This window comes from Triturus cristatus, chromosome 2_2 (genome assembly GCF_964204655.1).
Source record: "Triturus cristatus chromosome 2_2, aTriCri1.1, whole genome shotgun sequence".
Taxonomy (NCBI): Eukaryota; Metazoa; Chordata; class Amphibia; order Caudata; family Salamandridae; genus Triturus; species Triturus cristatus.
The window spans coordinates 217,405,209-217,428,881 of record NC_140582.1 but is presented as its reverse complement, the minus strand read 5'-3'; the positions used below and the strand labels follow the sequence as shown (position 1 = coordinate 217,428,881).

At 41.7% G+C, this 23,673-nt stretch overlaps 1 protein-coding gene across 1 annotated transcript in view; it reads right to left on the bottom strand.

Moving 5' to 3' along the window:
- The window catches only part of LOC146862060 (solute carrier family 46 member 2-like), a 154,529-nt gene that overhangs the window by 26,675 nt on the left and 104,181 nt on the right, over positions 1-23,673 (bottom strand). The gene's annotated exons all lie outside the window — the stretch shown is intronic.

The window sequence follows — 23,673 nt, the reverse complement described above, 5'->3', positions numbered from 1 at the left end:
GTCGATGTCTTCTAACAAGCTGCTTCTTATTATTTTAACATGAGATTGGTGTTCACTTTTCTTTCTCTCACTACAAAGTGATACGAGTTTAAAGTGAATTCTATGACAATCTTAGGATTTAATTTTTTTTTGCAACACACAAAGTGTAAATACCTGTAAATGAACTGTATGCATGCAGCTGTTAGCAAATCAGAAATTAAGTACATTTGTTGGTGGTTCCGAAGTGTGCAGGAAACAGAGATTTTTATGGCATGAAAACAAATAAAGCCACTTTAATTGGTGAGGCACACATGATAAATATTCACAGAAACCTAATTTCCACACATTATCATTTGTGTGCTACATAGTTTTATCAGTAAGACTGTAGGTCTGTTCAAACCTAGTGGCCCTTTCAGTTGGAAACATGCTATCTGTAAATGATAGTGGCTACCGCACAATGCTTAGGTTACATTGAAAAGTCCATTAAAAGGAAGGTGGGTCACAAACATTTGCCGTTCTAAAAAGTGGGTCTTGGTTTAAAAAAGTTTGGGAATGACTGATTTAGAGCAAATATGGAATGGATAGGGATCTTCTTCATGACAGAAAGAGGTGAGGGTTAGAGTTTGAAGGGTAGGTGCCTTTAGGATAGATGAATATGCCAGGCAACTTGCAAATACATAAAAAGAGGAAACTAATGTTGCCCTTTCACCTGCTTCACTGTGATGACCTCAAACAAACATCTTAAAAACTGACGATTGTTCTCACAAGGAGGTAAAATTTCAAACATTACATAATTTTCTGCTCGAGCAATCCCCTTACTTTTGAGAGTTGAGTAGTCGCGTACTTGCCAGCTTCTGGAATTAACCTAAAAGCTAGCACGGGAGCAGGGCTAAATTCCACCTAGATTTTCATTTTTAACTATATTCTCGTTTCAAATGTATTTAGGTTTCTTTGAAACAATCCATACAACAATGTTAAATAGAAAACTTCTAAAGCATAAACTCTGTTTTCTAGTCCTAGATGCAATTTGCTTCCTGTCCTTGACTCTACTTTGCTACCACAGCCAGTCAGTAACCATTAACACACAGTTCACAATGTCACATTTCTTACCCATGTACCATCCTTTCAAGCTCTACCCAATCTTGTCAATGCTAAACAGTAGATTGTATAATAAAGCACCTGGTAATCCATAGGTGGTGACAAACCTGAACAAATGCCTGCCGCTCTATGATATGATGGGACCAGGAGCGTCAACAAATATATCAGCTGCAACACATTGTGCACGCGCTAATAAAGTAGCATTTTTGTCTATAAATATGATGCACAGAAACATGAGACATACTATTTTATCAAAATATATACTTTTCACTTTATTAGCAGCTCTGATTAATTGATCCAGAAATTCACGCAAACAAGGTTACATATAAACTAATGTTATGTCATCAAAAAACTGAGTACATCAAAAAATGTTCGCAGCAGTTCAAAGTACCTAAATATGTAGTATGATACATCAAAAATATAGATGATGTCCAACTGTCATATGAGCGGAACGATATCTCACTGGAGAAACCAGTAGAGCTTAGTAAGCCTCCTGTGTTTTCAGTGGCGGCTCGAGAGCGTCGCCTCACTGGTCGAAACGAAAAATAAAATGATGACGTATCATTATTATCCTTTTATTTTTCCTATTGCAGTCAGTGGCGGGGCGGGGCTGGCCAGAGCAGGGGAAGGAATGCCCTCTTGGGCCACCTAACAGTCAAGCACACTTTGCATGTTCCTCACCAGGGCCTGGTGAGGAACATGCACAGGCTCCCTGTCCTCGTGTGAGCGCCGAACCATGCTGCTCAGACCAATTACAAAGCTGCATTGTGATTGGCTCAGGGGAGCCTGTGTGCTCGGGTGTCTCCAGTCCGGCCGGGACTGGAGACAGGAAGATGGAAGAGGACGGAGGAGAGGCAGCGGCTGGCAGTTCCAAGTTAGACCTTTGTTTCATTACCCCCGGCCCACCCCTCCATCCAGTAGCAGCCGCTACTGTGTGATTTGGAGCAGAAGCATGTATGATGAAATGTCCTATTTCTTACCGGCTGCCTGTTGTAGTAATAAACAGCCAATAACATGAAGTCCATCCGCTGCTCATAAAACTTCCTTTTGCTTGGAAGGGGTACCAAGATTGCCACAAAGGATGACTTATAAGATTCACCTAAGGGTGAGACTGCGTTACAGCTAGAAGATCTAACTATAGCATTCGACAACGTTGATCGCAACATTTTTCATGTTTTATTTTCTGAAGTCGGCAAGTTGTCTGAAAAGGATAAGTCCTGGTTCCATTTATACCTGAATACCCATGTATCTTTAGATGGTATTACAACATTGCCAAAATCAGTACCATTGGGCTCCGTATAGTCGTTGTCGTTGGATGTTTTAATGTTCTGCTCAGTGTTAGTATCAAGTCGTTGTATGAGGACCTATAGCTAAGTAGGTATTTTCATACTTATGTGGACACTCCGGTTTTCCTCAAACTCAATAGCTGTCTCTTTCGAGACACCACACACCTTATGGCATTCTGCATGGCGTACCAAGAACATCAGGAAAACCCAACCTTTCCACCCCTCACTCACCACAGATGGAAATACAGTTCCCACCTTTGGTGCAATGGAATGCGTTACATAGGCTGTCCTTTACAGTTTCCATTTCTCTCCCCAAATCATGTAATTATGAATGGTCTATAAATGTAATATTTATTTTCCTGTACTATTGCTTTCCTGTGATTCTCATTAATTTACAACATCCAGCTTCACTGGCTCTGCTGAAAGCTTCCTCCATGAATTTACTACTCTACTTGTGAAAAGAAATACATTGTTATATCACTTTAGAGCTTCACAGAAGCTACCTATGCAGGACAAAAGGTGCACAGACTGTTTTCTTCTGGCAACCTTCCGAAGACTGCAAACTTCAGCAGGTTAGAAAGTTTTACATTCTCCTTCATTTTTGTGGGAACTTTATTTTTTACAGCAATTTAAGTTACAAGCAGTCAACTTGCAGATACAAATTCTACATACATTTACAATTGTCCATAGACAAACTTTGCAAAAAGGAAACTTGCAAGGATGACGTCTGCATATATTTGCCATTGTGCAAAGAACAAGGCTTAACAAAAGATAGCTATATAGGTAATATCTAAATAAAATTGCCAATCATGCAAGTATTCTAAAATACAAAGATAAAATTGTATAGAAAATGTCTACATAGCTTTTCCAATCACGCAACATTTAATACATGTTTTAAAACCTTTCTGCATACTAATACTAACAAATGTCAAAGCAGGTTACACATCAATCATTTTCCGTGTATAATTATATGCAAATCTTCTAAAATTTAGAACCCGAAAAAAATAAAACAATATATGCAAATTAAAGACAAGCAGTAGAAATAGTTTGCAATTTTCGTCAATCCATTATTAAATACATTCATACATTGTGGGAGGAGTTTTTTTCTTGTTGGGTGGGAGCATGGTGTTGTCATCAGTTTTTACAATACTTGGTTAAAGCACACATGCCGCATGTTTATTTTTTCACCATACTACTACTTATCAGCACCATGACGATCATTATTATTAGCAAACCCCAAGCCTGTGCCATGTCCTTGCTGCCTGTTCTAGCTCCCAGACCTCTGATTGTAATTTCTTTGGCTTCTACCCAACGAGTAATCTCAGTCACCGCTTGCACCGGTTTTCCAAGCCATTGCTATTCTTTGCCAGGCTCATATCTTGTCCAGGTCTATGAATCTGCACTCGACTCTGCTCTCTTTGTGAGCACTATAAGGCCAGGGAGACAGGTCCCAGGAGAGTGCAAACCTTCTTTATCCAAAACTGCAGTCCAATGCATTGCTGTATTCCAAAAAGAGCTCTCCAAGTGGTAGAAATTACCATTTGTATCACTGCACCTGGGACCAGAGTCATGCACATTCTGTCTGTGAGTAGGCATTAGGTATGTCTGATGTCGGATGCATATAAATGAACAGCAGAAACTTGAATCACACTTTTCTAGACATGCAAGCCACTTATTCTCTCCCCACATCCCAGTCATCTCCTGAAAAATCACGGTTTAGGTCAGTTTCCCTCTTCATCCAAATTTCGCGCAACTCTGCACAATCCATTCCCTAAATGGCCATATATAACTGGGTCAGCACAGCCTCCTTCTTCCCAGCAAAAGAATCAGTTTGAGAACCTCATACACTGAGGACTGAGTATTCACAACCCTGGTGTGGCATAAGATGCTTGTCAAATGACCATACATTAAAAATGGTCTTACTAAAGGTCACAGGTATGCCTAGTGATGGAGCAAGGACTCGTAGAGAAGTGACTTGCTTGGAGAAAATCCTCTGATATAACTCATAACGTCATACTAATTCTGTATTGTGTAATAAATATGCACCAAATTTCAAATATCTAGAATAGAGAAACTTGGGTACGTGAATTATTAACAAGTAACTTGAGCAAACGTGAAATGGCCGCTAACAAGATAAATTAAATTGCGCATGCTCCAACTACACCTACGTAGTATGACAAGCTTTTGCTTGGAGGGAAAATTCTGCACTTGCGCAGACACCTCTAAAATGGCCGCTTGAAAACTCACATGCTAAGCATCTGCTTTGCTGAAACTAAATGACAATATTTTACTAATTGCCAATGCGGGGAGAGCATTTAAAAGTAAATGGAATTAGAGTAGAGATACGTGGTATACAGTGAAATTATTTTATTTTGAAATTAATATATATCTTTCTGATTTCCTTATTACTTCGTATTCGGGCCTTTGTCGAAGTCCAAAGTCTGTATCCCATATGATCCGCTGCACATGCGCAGTCTAAGTGAGCCAGAAGCCACATTGTCATCCTTGAATGCCATCCAAGAAAAGAAACAGCAACATACCCTGGGAACCAACATGATGTCCTGTGAAAGGAAGAAATATTACACCAAATGTATGCTTTGTGATGATAAAAATGTGAATACGGGTGGGAATAAAGATTTTTTAATACAAATAAAGGGGAGGGATCATTAGACAATGAACTAAAGAAAATGACGAAACTTAGCATGGTGTGATGATCATCCCTTTTTTGCCTGTCCAACCAGAATTAGGAGTTCTATGAAACAGAAGCATTAATGGGTGGTACATGGCATTAGAAGGGTATAATTGAGGTAGTTTAGTTAATAGAGAGAGCAGAGAGACCGGAATGCTGCAGAGCTCGGGATGCTGTCGGAGTAAAGATCGAATGCTGAAGAAGAATCATATTGCAGACTTAGAATATAAGCCAAATAATTAGAACAAGATCGCGGAAGAATTGAGGAGGAAGATAGTGTCAGAGAGGGGTGCGATGCAGGCATCAGATGTAGAAGAGGTCACCCTAGCCTATTCTGAATCCTGTCCTGAAACCTAAAGTTTCTGTCTCCTGTCCTGTCCTGGGATCTTTCCCAACTCCTTGGCTAAGGGGTTGGTTCTCACACCATTCTAGGTAACTATAATGTTCTGTAGAATTTAAATTGTACTTCTCTCTCTATCCTCTCCTTTCCAAGTACCGTCATTGAAAGTTTTATTAATTTGAATCCTTTCTTCCTTTTATGGGTGACTGAGACCGTTCTGTACTTTGAATTTGGCTGATATGAATTTCATTTAGATAAACATTTAAAATGTTCCTGAGTCTGTGGTTATTTCATTACAGAAAAAGTAGATTTAATTCATGTCATTTCACCATCAACTAGTTCAACTAATGGTCCATTAACCAGAGGAAAGAACTTTTGATCTGTGAAAAATTAGTTAGAAATGTTAGATAAATACTCGTAGAGAGATAAATATAAACATTTACCTCAGCGGATTTGACTGGTGTGTGTGTTTTTATGGGCCCAAGGTGAGTATGAGGTATTAGAGTATTTGTGGCTGGTTTTACCGCTGGATCAGTTTTTCTGGTAGCACAGCTATGGTTATTATTGACTAGTTTGGTGATAAACATTGATTATTGATTTATGTTTTAACAAACCCGTTAATGTCTTGTTTTATGTTGTCTGGAAATTCCTGGGAAATGAATAGCGGGTGGTAAATGGAAGCCATACTGCAGTGAGGTTACTCGTCTGTTAGAAAGTACTGAGAAGCTATGCAGGGCTACCAGTACTAAATTAGGGACTATTTTTTGTGTGTGAAAGCAAGAGTTACTGATAGCAAAGGGTTCGCTGGTGGAACTTTAGTGTTATATCACCTAGAAAGGGTAACACCAAAGAAGTAGCAGGTTCTTGTAAGCTTGGATGAAGAATAAGCGGAAGGTTTTACTCGCAGTATATGAAGAGTAAGCGGAAGTTTTACTTGTAGCAAAAGAAATAATCTATCTTTTGGTTCTAAGTGGTAGCAAATGTTTTTATGTTGTTATTAATGAGAATTGAATGCGAATTTAAAAAGACAATACGTTTTCGTATTACCTTGTGAAAAAAGGGCCAGTTGGCAGAGTTGTACTGACGTCACTGGGAGCCACGCTGGGATTGGTTAAAGCAGCGGGTGTGTGACGAGAAAGGGAAATGTGAAGGAGGGGTCAGTTTAAGGAGTACTACTGACGTCACAGAGTGCCGCGCTGGGATTGGTGGAAATTGTAGGAGTGAGACAAGCGCAGATTGTAAAGAAGGGTTTCAGTTGTAAGGAGTTATACCAACGTAACAAAAAGGCAGCGCTGACATTAGACAGATTACGAGCGCGTGCTGGATTTCGACTGGTAGTTTGGATAAAAGCGGATTTTGGATTGGTAGGTGGTAAATTGTATGGTTGATTTTATTTGCCATTTGGTGCAAGTCAACCTGACAGAAAAACTTGAGATTTTGCATACTATTGTTTTATGTATTCACAGTACAGAATGTATGGGGAAAAGAGAAAAATGTCACTTGTAAAGAGAATTAAGAATTTCTTTAACAAAGACAAACCAGTATTAACTAGAGAGGGGATTACTATTCCTCCGCCAAAAATGCCTGCGTCATTCATGATGATGGAAAGAGGATATCATACGTGTGTATTGATGGAAAATTGGATAGAATACACAAAAGGCGATGGGGTTTTGGCATTTCCAGAACATGGTACATTTAATGGAAGAATTTTGCAGAATTTGAGAATGCGGATGAATGATTTGGATCCGAGACCTGGAATGACACAGTATGAGGCACTAGAAGAGTGGGAAACTGAATCATATGAGAGAGAAAAGAAAAGAAGGGGGAGGTATCTGGGTCATTTACCTAGGTATTTGCGTGAGTCACGTGAGGGTCAGATGAAGCAATGGAGAAAAGCAATGGTATCAGAAGGATTATATCCAGTATTAACAGTTAATGAACAGGCAGGAGTAAAATGTAAGGAGAAAACTAAACACTTGACAATGACAGGTTTTGGAGAATCAGAAGACGAGTTTATGGAGGACATTTTAACAAAAAACCCTCCACCATATCAGGAAAAACCAAGTAGGACTACTCCTAGTGCACCAGTTTTTGGAACACCTTTGGTCCCACGAATTTTACATGATACAACAGTTAATAGGGTACTTCAGGATAAAGAAAAGTTTGCTTTAAATAAGAACTGAGAAGAATTAATTCAGAAAATAACACAATTGAACGTACACCCTGATGCATTGACTATACCTGTAACCATAGGTTCTGTTGTTCCATTGTATGGAGATAAAGCGAACTGTCCCAAACCGCCAGTTGCAACAACCCCTTTAAATATACCTCGAAAAGAAATTGTAATAACCGATGACCAAATCAGTGAATGTGATTCAGTAATATCTTTAATGGATTTGCCAATAAGAGAACAAATCAATGAAACCCTGAGAAAAATTATACCTAGTTGTTCAAAAGAAGGAAGATCAGTGACATCCTCCGGAGAATTAGAAGAGATGATAGCTGGAAATGTGGGAATAGATAGACTAAACGCTTACAGTGAAGAAGAGTTGTTGTTCATATGTAGGAGCATAACTAGAAATGCTAAGATATTTCATGAAAAATTGACAGAGCTCGCCTCTGAAATGGGGATTGAAATAGGGAGATCGAAGGTACTACAGAAGCCATATAGAGCAGAATTTACTGATAAGGATTTGGAAAATATGAATGTGTCTGGAAGGAAATTGCAGATTTGGGAGTTAATGACCATTTTACAGAAATAGGGAGACTAAGACAGGTGGAAGACTAGATGGACAATGAAGAAAGAGGAAGCACAGGCCAGTGGGACCGCATCTGAATATTTACTAAAAGAATCAGGAAAAACGGGGATATTGTGCCCGATGAGAGAAGTTCCCGGGGGAGGGTATGTGCATGTTCCATGGAGTCAACAAGATATTTTGTCATTTACTAATGATTTTCCCAAATTAAGCGAAAAACCAGTTGAAATGGTACAAGCAGGTTGAAAGGTTTGTAAAGGTTTCCAAGGTTTTGTTGAAAGATTTGGATGGTCTGTTTGGCATAGTGGTGCCAGCTGATTTATAGACAGAATGTAAAATCACAGTTGATTGGCCTAGTGATGAGTACCCAAGAGACTCAAAAACAGGAGGCCCTTCAGATGAGGTAATGAAGAAGTATCACGAAGTGATTATTTTCTTGAAAGGGAAAATTCCAGCAAAAGAAACAGATTGGGTAAAAATAGATAAAACAACTCAAGAACCAAATGAGTCTGTACATGCTTATTATGAACGCCTATTGCAGGTGTTCAAGCAGTATAGCGGATTTGAAAATATTGGAGATAAGGACATGGGACATTTTGTGTATCGATTTGTGTATGGTTTAAGACCAGAAATGAGTCAGATGATTCAACAGCACATGCTGTGCTGGCAGGGAAAACCCATATACGACATACTAAAGTATGCCAAGTATTGCGGGGACTGTTAGATTTGGGGGTCTCTAGTTGGCACAGGTAGGTACTTGTGACAAATAGGGACCCTTGCCTCTAGTCAGGGTAATGGGGTACACTCATACAATAACCCATGCTCACCCCCTTGGTAGCTTGGCATGAGCAGACAGACTTATCTCAGAGGCAGTGTGTAAAGCATTTGTGACCACATACAGTAATCCAGTGACAACACTACAAATGGACACCCCACAGGTGTTATATCAAAAATAAGTATACTTTATATAGATTTACCACAAGACCATAAACGACAAAAATACACAATACTATTACTTTAAGATGGTAGTTTTTACCTTAGTTCAGTTCTTAAAATGCGACACTTTGCGTCAATGTACCTTATGATGCGTTGCGCTTCCACGAAAAGAAATGTCGCAGCGATGGAAATGCGGCAAAGTTCTGGTGCAAAGAAATAAAGACGTGAAGATCTTCCAGATGCGGCAAGCTTCTCCGGGGATGCGAGAAGTTCTCGGTTCGATGCGTGGACTGCAGCGGCGACACCCTTGTTCAGAAGTGCGACGGCAACAGCTTCAGCTGCGACACTCTTCTCCCAGTTACCGTGAAGCTTCCGCACAATGCAACAACTACAGCGGCGACATCCTTGTTCAGAAATGCGACGGCACCAGCTCCGACGGCGGCGCGCTTCTCTTGGGATGCGAGGCGCTTTCCTCGATGCGGTGCAATGCGACAGTTCCAGCGGCGACACCCTTGTTCAGAAGTGCGACGGCAGCGACGGCGACACGCTTCTTCCTCGTTGCGAGACCCTTCTCTCGATGCGGTGCAGTGCCACAACTCCAGCGGCGACACCCTTGTTCAGAAGTGCGACGGCAGGCAGCAGCGACGGCGACGCTGTTCCTCTTTGTTGAGTCGCGCTTCCAGCTCCTTGCGACACGCAGTCCCTCAGAAGGCCCAAAACAGCAGCAGGCACTTCCAAAGAACTCTGGGGAGCTGGGGGTTGAAGTCTGTTGTCCCTGAGACTTCAGCAGGAGGCAAGCTCTGTTCCAAGCCCTTGGAGATCCTTACAAGTTGAAATAAGCACACAAAGTCTCTTCTCCTTCCTTTGGCAGTCAGGCAAACCACTGCAGGCCAATCCCCCTAGCAGCACTTCAGCTTAGGGATAGTCACTCCTCAGTTTCTTCAGGGTCCGCTCCTCAGTAAAGGTTTCTTCTTGTTCCAAAAGTGATCTAAATTCTTGGGATCAGGGTCCCACTACTTATACCCCAAAATCCTTTGTTCTCTGAGGGGAGAGGGGCCTTTGCCTGGTCCAAACCAGTTCCTGAGCACTCTGTTTACCAGATGTTTCCTTTCCTTTCACAGTGTAGGGCAGAGACATCAGCCGCTCCACAGGAGGTGGAGCCAGCACTGTGGGGGGCAGGCACTGTCCTATTCAGGTCCCAGGTGCAACTCCTCCCTCCCATCTAGATGCAGATCTCTCTATTCACCACTGGGCGGACTAACCCTGTCTCTTGGAATTCCCCAGCCCTGTCACTCACAGAAACCAGACAAAGGAATACACAACCTAGCAGAGGCAGGTTTGAAACGTTAGGCAAGAAAATACCTACTTTCTAAAAGTGGTATTTTCAAACACAGAATGTTAAAACTACCTTCACTAAAATGTGTATTTTATCATTCTGGGTTCAGACATACTAAACTCTAATTTCTACCATGTTCTCTGAGTCAGTGAAGATTATAGACATGTAATAATCTAAAAGCCCATTCTGGCCTATGGAGAACAGGTAGCCTTGCAATAGTGAAAAACGAAAATGGCTGTAATTCACTATTAGGACATGCCACACACACCAGGGCATGTCCTACCTTATCCTTACAATGCACCCTGCCCTTGGGCCGACCATAGGGGTGTCTGATATGAAGAAAAGGGAGTGTTTAGGGACTGGCAAGTGGGTGGACATGCCCAGTCAGCATAACAGTACCAGACTGCACGCAGGCTCTGCAATGGCAGACCTTAGACACCCTTTTACAGGGTGCGTCTGTGGGTGGCACAACCAGTGCTGCAAGCCCACCAGCAGCATTTGGATTTACAAGCCCTGGGCACTCCTGGTGCACTGTATTAGGGTCTGACAGGTAAACCAAACTAACCAATCATGGAATCACAATTTCATACATTAGTTTACAATAGGGAGAGCATATGCACTTTAGCACTGATCAACAGTGGTAAAGTGCCCAGAGTCATAAAACAGCCAGCAACAGGTCAGAAAAAATATAGGAGGAAGGCAAAAAGTTCAGGGATGACCCTGCAAAAAGGGCCAAGTCCAACAGGGACGATATTGAGGCCAGACATAAAAAGTTAAAGGAAAAAATGATGTGGGCACAAGTGAAATTGGCAGAACAGCAAGAACTGAAATTAAACGGCCAGACTGATGGTCAATCAAAAGAACAGGGTTAGAATGATAATGCAGCGAATGGGAGCAAACCAAGAGGACGAATGAGTAGAGAGGATGCAAAGAAGAAATTTCCTTGTCATGGGTGCGGAAAGTTGGGACATTTGAAAAACGAGTGTAAAATTATTCAGAATAATAATGGCCCAAATCATAATTTAAATTCACAGACGCAGAAGGAGGTGCAAATGAGTCAACCGCAGCAGGTGGTTAATCAGCAGTGTCAGGTGCCACCTGCCCCTATGCAAAATTTTGTGAACAAATCAAAGTACAGTGGGGACGCCGGATTCCCTGGAGGAAGTGGTAAGAAAACTTCTGTATCTTCACAGCTTCTTTTGCAAAACAGCAGCAACAGCGACAACGAACAATGACGGTGCCTGAGGGGGGGAGGAAGAGGAGTGCGTACTTGGCGCATTCTTGCCGGCAGATCAGTCAGGTCCCTTTATTGATGGTAAAGTAGAAGGAAAGGATATCACTTTTCTGTTGGACACTGGTGATACCCGTTCTACTGTGAGAACAGCAGACGTCCCAAACCTACCCCTCTCGGGAGAAAACATCCAAGTTGTAGGCGTGTCAAATAAGCAGATTAGAACCCCAATTACAGAACCAATGGAGGAGTGCATTGGCAATTTCAGAGAAATGCCCACATTAGTGGTGTGCGATTCTAATCCAGTAAACTTGCTAGGTAGAGACTTATTGTGCAAGATGAATTGCACAATTTATTGTACGCCGGATGGTGTTTTGATTCAGACCCCTGATGAAGACAGTATTTACAAAATAATGTTGGCAAAACAAGGCACAGAGGTAGACGAGATGTATTCATTAATGACAAAAGATTATTTACCAGAAGAATTAAAAACGACTGTGAATCCAAAAGTGTGGGATTTCACTGAAAAAGAAGTGGGGTTGATGGCAAATGTAGATCCAGTGAAGGTGACTCTGTGAAGGAAGGTGCAGTTTACCCCAATACCAGGCAATACAAAATGAGTCCTGAAGTTAAGGCAGGTGTTGCATCAGAAATTATTCGAATGAATAAACAAGGCATTTTGAAAGAACTAATGAGCAGCCCTTGTAATTCACCTATAATTGATGTTAAGAAACATAGTGGAAAATACCAGATAGTGCAAGATTTAAGGAAGATCAATAAGATTGTGGTACCTTGTTGTCCTGTAGTCCCAAATCCAGCAGTGATTCTGTATCAGATACCCTGGAATGCAGGAGGGTTTACAGTAATCGATTTATGTCAAGCATTTTTCTCCATACCTTTACACCCAGACAGCCAGTATCTTTTCTCTTTTAAATTTGAAGACCGAATTTTAGTATGGAATCGTGTTCCTTAAGGGTATACAGAAAGTCAGTCAATTCAGATTTTGAAAAAGTGTCTAGAAACACTAGTTATGCCTAAAAATTCTGTTCTAGTCCACTATATCGACCACCTACTCATAGCATCAAAGTCGCGAGATGATTGTGTTACTGATTCAATTGCATTATTAAATCATTTAGCTGATGGTGGACATAAGTTATCTCCAGAAAAGTTACAATTTTGTCGAACTGGAGTCAAATATTTAGGACACCAAATAGAAAGGGGAGCGAGGAAAGTGACCCCTGAGAGAATAAAAACAATAAAACAGATGCAGTTGCTACAAACTGAGAGAGAGATCAGGATGTTTTTTGGTGTAGTGGGGTACTGTAGGCAGTGGATTGTAGGTTTTTCTTTGTTAGCGGAACCATTAATACAGATGACACGTAAAAGAGCGAAGGACCCAATAGTTTGGGATGATTTTTTTTCACAACATATTTTATTAAGTTTTACCCATTTTAACATCAAACGTAGGAAAAAGGTGTACATTCGATATTCATCAGGCTTCATCATACCCTCGATTAGAAGTGCATTGTTTAAGGTTCTCAGGCAGCCTATCAAATATTTCCTACAACAATGACAGTCATGCTAATTATTGCTAACAGGTCTGAATTATACATCTATAGTCTCCATGTGGAATTTGTACTGAAAGACCTGAGAAGATGTAAGTCATCTCTGTGCCGTTTGAACTATCCCAACCCCACCCTCCCTTCCTTAAACTCAGCCGGCCCTACCCCTTCTCGTAGTCCCGGTGCTGCACCCCTGTTGTCAAGTCGACCACCTCTCGTGTAGTATGTGTGTAGACACTCTCGCTTCGGTTTGGGACTCGCAAATCCACATGAGTGAAGGTAGTACGTTCATTGGGGAGGTATAGTGGGGGGAGAAGGGCGTGTGGTTCGACCCACGGGGGGGGGGGGTTCCTACTGGTCCTGCACTACAGTGACTAGTGCCGGCGCAAGTGACTTGAAGGCTTCCAGTATGATATCCCATGCCATGGAAATGATTTTTTTGCGCATCCCTCAGGCTTCCTCGCACCTAATTGTCGCACTTTCTGCTCTACCCCATCGCACCACCTCCCCATGCCAGCCATGTAGCGGCAGGGGTTCGGCTGATTTCCACCGCATGGTAATGGGGCGTTTAGCCATGATCAATGCCAGGTCCACAAAGCATAGCTGCACTTTCTGGGTTTTAGCGCGTCGGGTGATGCCCAACAGGCAGTTACCGACTGTTCTCGGCACAGGGGTATCCGCCGCCGAGGCAGTAATCGCCACAACATCTGCTCAGAACTCAGCGATCACCGGGCATAACCATAGCAGGTGGATCAGGTCTGCTTCTTCTGCCTTGCATCTAGGGCAATGGTGTTGTGTATTTGGGAACATATCCTGTAGTCTACGTGGGGTGAGATTTACCCTTTGTATGACCATATATTGAATACATTTGAATTTGGCGTTCCTTGGAATTTTCCTGGGGTATTCTAAGATTGAGTCCCAATCTTCATCAGTCAGCTCTTTGTCTAAATCCCAAGACCATTTGGCGCGTGGGTTTGCCAGGGTGGTGCCAGTATGTGTTCTAATACTTTTGTATAGCCATTTAGTGAGATGTCGGCCATTTCCCATGAGGTGTATCATGTGAACTAGCTCATGTTGGGCGGGTGCTTCCCTGCGTGGGGTCCAGTGTTTTCGAACATATTGAAGAACCGCAGCATGTGTGAGATATAATTTGTCTGTGACCCCATTATGTCTGGTGAAATTGCCATGGTCCATGAGAGCGCCGTCATCAAACAATCCGCCTACCGTGGTTACCCCGCCCTTTCACCCAAGCCAGTATTCTCCGTTTAGTGAGCACGCCGGTGGGGGTTGGGATTCCCACCAGTGGCGTGTTGTCCAAATAGGGGGGACAGCTGCGCGTATAGTGTAGGGATTGTTTCCAATATGTAAGTGCAGAACGTAGGAGTGCCAGAGCGGCCAAAGGCACCTTGGCCCCCAGCAGCAAAAGTGTGTGCAGTTCACCTCGATCTAGCTCTAGGGTTGGTTAACTAATTTCGTGTAGATTACGCCCTGCTAGCCAGAATGATAGCCACTGTAATTGGCTCGCGTAGCAATAGGCGCGGAAATCTGGGACTCCCAGTCCACCCATATCTGTATCTAGCTTTAGTTTAGCCAAACCCACTCTGCGGCGGCCACTGCCCCAGATCAAGTTGGTCAGTATCTTGTTCAGGGAGGTAAATGTGTCTGTTGGGAATACTACTGGTAAATTTACAAAGAAATATAATAATAGGGCAGGACCACCCTTTTTGAGGTCGCCACTCTACCCATGACCGAGAGGGGTAGGGACGTCCAGAATGTAACCTGTGCTCGGAGCGCTTGGATAGTTTTGTTCACGTTCCCCTCGATAAGGTCTGGTGCAGTTCTATAAATTTGGATGCCAGAGGTATCTGAAGGTGTGTGGGGCTACCGTCAGGGTATAGTGCCCAAACTGTATCTCATCCGGGCTACCCTCCGGGTGAAAAAAGAAGACCTGCGATTTGTTCTCATTAATGGTAAGTCCTGAAATTAGAGCAAAGTGAGTAAAAATCTCCGGTATCGGTGTGGGGTCGGAAGTCAAATCGTCTATGTATAATATTATATCGTCTGCATAGGCAGATATCATATGTGTTGTGTTGCCCAGGCGCATTCCCTTCTGCTACGCAATCAGCCATAGCCTGAGAGTTCAAGGGCTAGTATAAGAAGCAGAGGGGACAGTGGGCAGCCCTGTCGGGTGCCCCTGCCGACTGGGTATTCCCAGGAAAAGTGTCTGCCTGTGCGGGCCCTCGCTGTGGGGACTGAGTACAATATTCAAATCCATTTCAGATAGTCTGGGGGTATGCCGAATTTTCCCAGTACCTGGTTCATATAATCCCACCGAAGAGTGTCAAAAGCCTGCCTCAAGTCTAGAGTGAGATAGCCTGCCATGTGGTTGTCTGGAGGAGTGGATTCCATGACGTGGCATAGCCTCCTAATATTAAGTAAGGTGCTTCGCACCGGTATGAGCCCATATTGATCTGGGTGGATTAGCTTATGTAAGTAGGGGAGCAGTCGACGGGAAAGGACCTTACTCAGTATTTTGTATTCGGTTGTGAGTAGAGCTAAAGGTCTATATCCCGAGATGTCTAGTGTTGATCGGCCTGGTTTAGGGAGGGAGACAACTAAGGCCTGCATGGTGGTGTGTGGCAGCGTTCCTGTGTCTATAGCAGTATTATACAGTCTCTCTAACTGCGGGACCAGGGCATCCTAATAAGCGGCAAAGAATTCAACTGGAAGGCCATCTAGGCCGGGGGCCTTATTTCACACGAGGTCATGCATGGCTTCTCTGATTTCCGCCCGAGTGATAGGGCCGGAGAGATGCTTACGTGCCGTTTGGGTGAGATTAGGAAATGGTAGATCACTTAATAAAGCATGGAGGGAGTCCTCTGCCATTGGTATCGGTGTCTGGTATAAGGCTTGATAATACTCGCAGAAGGCTGTGTTGATGTCTTGCTTTGTGTCTACTGTGTCACCAGTCAACGTTGTTATCCTGTGTATTGGGGACTGTGGAGGGTCGTCCCGGATTATACGCGCCAGGAGTGGACCAGCCTTGTCGGCTTCAGCGTGCTTAGTGTGCGTGTAGGCCGTGTAGTCAATTTGACGTAGCGTTTCTAATAACACTGCATGTTTAATGTGGGCTTCCTGTAGTGTCGCACCCTTGGTAGGGTCTACTGCTGCTTCCTGTTCTAATTTATTCAATGAATTTTCCACCTCTTTTACGTTATTGTGTATTTCTTTCCTTATCCCCGCTGTGGTGCCAACTGCTATCCCTCTAATGCATCCCATTCCACCTACGGCAAAGAAGCGGTACCAGCATTTTCCCTGAAGTAATTTGTGATTCCCTCAGATAGTGTGCTGCGAAAGACCGAGTCATCAAGCATTTGTGGCCATACCCTCCAGGTGGGCACTGGGGTTGCTTAAAAGCAGTAGCTGCTACTTGTATGAGTCTGGAAAAAAGTGAGTCAATTGTGATGGGACATCCTGTGAAGGTATATGTTCCACGTTCAGTGGAAATTCTTTTGACTAGAACTTAAACACAGTACCTTACACCTAGTCGGATGGCTAAGTATGAAAGAATCATTTTGGGAGCCGAAAATGTGACAGTGGTTAGGTGTACCATGTTAAACCCTGCTAAACCCTGCTACTTTATTGCCAGATGTATATGGAGAAGAAGTGAGAGATGAAGTTGAACATGATTGGATGTAACTGAGCTATGTACTAAGCCCCGTCCAGACATACAGGAAGAACCCCTGAAAGAATCTGATCATGAGCTATTTGTAGATGGCTTGTGTATGAGACATGAGGAAGGAGGATTAAGTGCAGCTTATGCTTTATGCACGATAACTGGAGTAGTTGAAGCATCCTATTTACCAGGAGTCAAGTCTGCACAAGTAGCTGAATTGATAGCTTTAATTAAACCATGCAAAATTGGGAAAAATTGGAAAGTAACAATTTTTATTTATAGCCGGTATGGTTACGGGGTTGTGCATGACTTCGGTCAGCTCTGGATGCAGAGGGATTTCATGACTTCTTCAGGATCACCAATTAAAAATGGGAAATTTGTAAAAGAACTATAAGAAGCAATACAATTGCCAAAATAAATAGCAATGGTCAAGTGTGCTGCTCATCAGTCAGGAAATGACTATGTGGTAGCAGGTAATCGATACGCTGACTAAGTTGCTCAATACTGTGCCAGAAATAAAATGGCAATAAACAAGAAAATTGAAACAAGCGGAATCAGCTGCAAACTTATGCTATTCTCTGCTCTAGAGACATGGAATGAGGTGAGACAATTGCAGGAAGAGGTAAAAGTGAGTAAAAAGGATGGTTGGATAAAAACAGGGTGTCAAAGAAGGGCAGAAGATGACGTGTGGATTTATCAAGATGGCAGACCAGTCATGCCAGATTGTTTGCTTTCATAAATGGCTAGAATGTATCATGGAGACTCACAAATAGGCAGGGATGACATGATCAGACTTTTCAGACAGGATTGGTACAATCCAAGATTTAGGGCGGTCGCAGAGAGCCTTTGCCAGTGGTGTTTAACTTGCCAACAGATAAATCCAGGCAGAAAAACAGTGGTCAGCTGGGGAAAAATTGGAAAAGCAGAAGGACCATTTTAAAGGTTGCAGGTAGACTTCATACAATTACCACCATGTAGAGGATTAAAGTACATCCTTGTTATAATATGTTTGTTTTCACGGTGGGTGGAGGCATACCCTACTAGAAGAAATGACAGTATAACAGTTGCCAGACTGCATTTGAGGGAGTTAATTCCGCAGTTTGATTTTCCAGTAACTTTGGAATCAGATAGAAGCTCTTACTTTAATAATGAAATAATTCGGTTAATTTGTGAAGCATTTAAAATTGAACAAACTCTGCACTGTGCATACCGCCCAGAGGCTTCTGGAGTGGTGTTACAAATGAATGGCACAATCAAGTCAAGACTGGCAAAGGTGTGTGCATCCACATCACTGTGTTGGCCAGATGCATTACTTCTTGTTCTGACAGGACTCAGAAGCATTCCTGACAGGGAAACAGGACTGAGCCCCCATGCAATTCTCATGGGAAGAGCAATGAGACAAGCATTTATACCAGGACATGAACTGTTAGATATAACTGATGATCTGGTATTGGAATACTGTAAAGGATTGGCTGACCCAGTGCGTTCTGTCTCTCACCAGGTTGGAGAAGACGCAGTTGCCAGGCAGCCGGATCAAGAACATGATTTGAATCCTAGAGACTGGGTGGTAGTGAAGAATCACACCCGAGAGTCGTGCCTAGCACCCAGGTGGGATGATCCGAGACAGGTCATACTGGTCACAACAACAGCAGTAAAATGTGCAGGTTCGCCTAACTGGGTACATGCCAGTCATACCAAAAGGGTTGCAGCTCCTGAGGAACAGGGATCACAACTGACACAAGCAGTTGAGGCCGCTGAAGGTTGTGCAGCTGAAGAATCTAGAATAACAGATTCTGAAGAAACTGACAGAGAACAACCGAGCACAAGTCAGGACGACTGGCTATCAGTGGTTGACATACCTGAAGTGATTATTAAAACCAGAAACCAAACCAGATTAGAAAGACAGGAAACTAGAGAGGATCAGTCAGGTGTAGAAGAACAAGTTCAGGAAAGGGTGAATAAAATTGCTGGAGACCCTGAGCAGGACCAGACAGGGAGAGAAACTAATACTCAGACAAACAACAAATTTATTGAACTCGAGCAGGGACTGACAGGTGTAGAAGAACGTGTTCAGGCTGCAGAAAACCAAGGTGCAGTAAGACCTGAACAGAACCAGTTAGGAAAAGAAGAACCAGTTCAGGAAGAAGAACAAGTTGGAAAAAGACCTGAACAGGGTCAGATAGAGGAAGAAGCAGGGCCGGCTTTAGGGTGGTGCGACTGGTGCCATTGCACCGGGTGCTGACCTCTGGGGGCGCCGTGTTTACAATTATGTTATACTTTTAAAAGCACCTGCTGCCTCGTTCTGTGTGTCCAGCAGTTTTCATCCAATAAAAATGTCTACATAACTCCGGTGATTAACGTTCTTCCTGGAGTGAGATCCGAGTTTTGTTTAGTGGAAGTTGTGACATAACCAAAAGTAGCGCAGTGGGATAATATGCCTGATGCAAAGTACGTGTACCCTGCAGATCACAAAGTGCATATAATCTAAAGTGGTCAGTGCTTTTGTCAGATCGCTCCTTTTGTTCCTTGCAGTGTATCAGTTAAAATCCTAATATAGAACTGTGAGCTAATAACTGACATCTAAGAGCTACATGCAAACTGCAAGGTATATTATTATTATTATTATAGTGTTGTGCTTTCTCCCCCAGCCTTTACATTATTCTAAACTTGCAAAATAGGCTCATTTCTGTAAAATAAAATAAAAAAGATTCTTAAATGTAACCCCCAACTATGGTGTTATGTTTTAAATTCTGAGTTTGTACTTCTTCACACCAAGCACGATTAACCTATACTGTCTACCAGTATGAATGACATGTGAATCCTGCACCTTGTATTCCTCTGTGTTATGTAATTTTCCTATACATTGATTACACATGTGTGATTGATTATCTCTGTGTAATGTGTCTATGATTTAAAGTGCTCTGACACCCTACAGTGGTGCTATGAACCTATCTCAGCGAGTGAGTGGTTATGGAGACACGTGGGTCACTGTTAAAGGGTTAAGGAATCTGCAGCAAAAATGGTCATTGGGGGGGCGCCAACAAACATTGTTGCACAGGGCGCCACCAGCGCCAAAGCCGGCCCTGGGAAGAAGAACATGTTCAGGTGGATGATGCCCAAACAACAAACACTCAACAAGGTCAGTTAGAGAGGGACTCTGAAGACAAAGATAATCAAATTGTGCCACAACTTAACGAAAATAAAAGGGTTCTCGAAAGGGACGAGGAAAGTGAAAGTGCAGTACAAGCCTAAAAGGTCAGAAAGGGTGATAACTGGCCAGGTGGTGTCAAAAAGTGAAAATATCACTTAAAGACAATAAGTGAGGAACCTGAACAAGTGAATGAAATCACTAGTCAGTCTGGACAGTTAATTGAGAAAGACAGACGAAGGAGCCAAAGACTGAGAATCTTGAACAATAAGTTCAAAGGCCCTGAGTGGACCTATGTGATTCTTAGAGAACTTGAGAATCTAGATATAAATGAAGAAAGTGACGAAGAAATAATTGCAGATCAGATTGAAGAAGGAGAAGTGAGACCTCCTTGAAGAAACGAAAGAAATAAACATTTGTTAAGTAAAGTAAAGAAAAGAAGAAAAATCTTCTTAGACTAAAATGGCTGAGGATAGAGTTGCTGGAAGACCAAAACGAAATTGTTTAAAGAAGTGCTGTAGAATCTGTATGTGTAGCATATTATTTGTGATCATAGTTTGGCTATTATTAACAATAGCAGTTCCTTACTTAATGATAACAGGAAAGAAAAATAACACTGACACAAATGAAAAGTTAGCTAACATAAAAGGAGATAGAGTAGAATTAGAAGTAGTAGATGATTTAGATTTACATCACACAGTGACAGATAATGACACTGCTTTAAATGTATTCACCAAGTTATTGTTTCATTATGTAGACACCATGGAGATTAGTGATTGTTATGTATGTATGAAATTGCCAGCTTCAGAAGCAGAAGGCGTCACCTATCACCACTTACCGTTAACATATGGTATTTCATGTAGTAGATTAACCAGCTTATTTTATAGAACCGGAAAGTTACAGTATTATCATTCAAACTTAGATGTGATATTTTTCGAGATTCCTATTCGAACGAGTATGAATCCAGTACTTGGTAATCAAGCTGCACAGTTTATGGGTGAATTTTTCTTGACCATGAAGACAATAGATATAGCAGAAGCACACAAAAAGATTTAACATGTTCATTACATGAAGAAGAAAATATATTTTTGAATTTAGTAGAAGAAAGGAGACAAGACTTCCAAAGAAAAGCTTCCGAAAAGAAACGTCAGATTCCTCCATGGGCTGAGAAAGAGGGAATTTATACAGCTGGCAAGACACATGGTGTGATGTCCCTAGATTTTGAAAAGAAAGGGAAGATCTGCCTCCATAGATTAAAAACTGACTATAAAAATGTATTTATTGGTTCCAGTGAGTGTGAACATAACTTTATCATTCTTGGAGGTTGTGGACTAAAAGGGGGAACAGTTCCAGTTTTTCCTGGAGTTTATTATGTGTGTGGGAATAAAGCTTATTTTAAGCTACCTGCACGATGGTACGGGAGTTGTTATTTTGGAATGGTATTCCCTAAAGTTTACAACGTAAAAAGAATCACAGGAAGCAATGAAAACAATAAAGAACGAATCCGTAGTAAAAGAGCTAGTTTTTCAAAGATAGTAGATGATATATTTAGTGCATTGATACCTTCAGCGGGAGTCATTCTGAATTCACGAAAAATATGTCAATTATCCACAGTAGTTGATCGCCTATTGACTGATACTGCTGGGAGTTTCTTAATGATCAATACATAAATTGTTGCAATTAGATCAATGGTTTTACAAAATCGACTTGTGCTTGATATATTATTAGCAAAAGAGGGCGGAGTCTGCAAAATGCTGAAAGCACAACATTGTTGCAATTATATACCGGACAAAAGTGTAAAAATTGGAGGATACATTAAAAATATTTCAAAACTGGAAGAAGAATTGAAACCACTAGAAGTTGATAGTGTAAGGAAGAAATTAACAAATAGTATAACCTCAATAGGGACTTGGTTTGCTAATGTAGGAAATATTTTTATAGGTCATTTAATACTACCAATAATTGGTATAACAATATCAGTCTTAGTAATAATAAAATGGTGTAAATGTTGCAAAAATAGAAAAATATATGAAATAAATGAAAAAGGAAAGAAAAGAAAGTATGAAGAAATACAGTTGGAAGAAATAAAGGGTGAACTATACAAGAAAATGAAAAACTTAAAAGATAAAAATGAAGAAGAGAATGAAAAGAAGGGATAGGGAATTGATATGTGCTAAAGTTGGCATCTGGTTTGGTGGTGGGTAATTTTGTGATGGCACAAAATGCCATCAGAGAGGGGATTGATGAAGCAAGGACTCGTAGAAAAGAGACTTGCTTGGAGACAATCCTCTCATATAACTCATAACGGCATACTAATTGTGTAATTAATATGCGTCACATTTCAAATATCAAGAATAGAGAAGCTTGCGTACGTGTCTTATTAACAAGTAATTCGAGTGAAATCTAAAATGGCCGCTAACAAGAAAAATTGAATTGCGCATGCGCCAACTACACCTACGTAGTATGACGAGCTTTTACTTGGAGGGAAATTTCTGCACTTGCGCAGACACCTCTAAAATGGCCACTTGAAAACTCACATGCTAAGCATCTGCTTTGCTGCAACTAGATTACATTATTTTACTTATTGCTAATGAGGGGAGAGCATTTAAAAGTAAATGGGATTAGAGTAGAGATAGGTGGTATACAGTGAAATCATTTTATTTTGAAATTAATATACATCTTTCTGAGTTCCTTAGTTCGTATTTGGGCCTTTGTCGAAGTCCAAAATCTGTATCCCATGTGATCCACTGCACATGCGCAGTCTAAGTGAGCCAGAAGCCACATTGTCATCTTTGAATGCCATCCAAGAAAAGAAACAGCAACATACCCTCGGAACCAACATGATGTCCTGTGAAAGGAAGAAATATTACACCAAATGTATACTTTGTGATGATAAAAATGTGAATACGGGTGGGAATAAAGATTTTTGAATAAAAATTAAGGGGAGGGATCATTAGACAATGAAGTAAAGAAAATAACGAAAACTAAGCATGGTGTGATGATCATCCCTTTTTTGCCTGTCCAACCAGAATTAGGAGTTGTATGAAACTGAAATATTAAGGGGTGGTACATGGCATTAGAAGGGTATAATTGAGGTAGTTTAGTTAATTAGAGAGAGCAGAAAGACTGGAATGCTGCAGAGCTCGGGATGCTGTCAGAGTAACGATCGAATGCTGAAGAATCATATTGCAGACTTGGAATTTAACCCAAATAATTAGAAGAAGATCGCGGAAGAATCGAGAAGGAAGATAGTGTCAGAGAGGGGGGCGACTCAGGCGTCGGATCTAGAAGAGGTCACCCTATCCTATCCTGAATCTTGTCCTGAAGCCTCGGTCTCCTGTCCTTTCCCAACTACTTGGCTAAGAGGTCGGTTCTCACACCATTCTAGGTAACTATAATGTTCTGTACAATTTAAATTGTACTTCTCTCTCTATCCTCTCCTTTCCAAGTACCGTCATTGAAAGTTTTATTAATTTGAATCCTTTCTTCCTTTTATGGGTGACGGAAACCATTCTGTACTTTGAATTTGACTTGGGTCATACTGATTTGCATATGGCCATGTCTGAACTGGGGTGGCAGAGTGGGCTAAAGAACGGTGATGGATTAAACCCAGATCAGTTGACTGGGGGTGAGTGC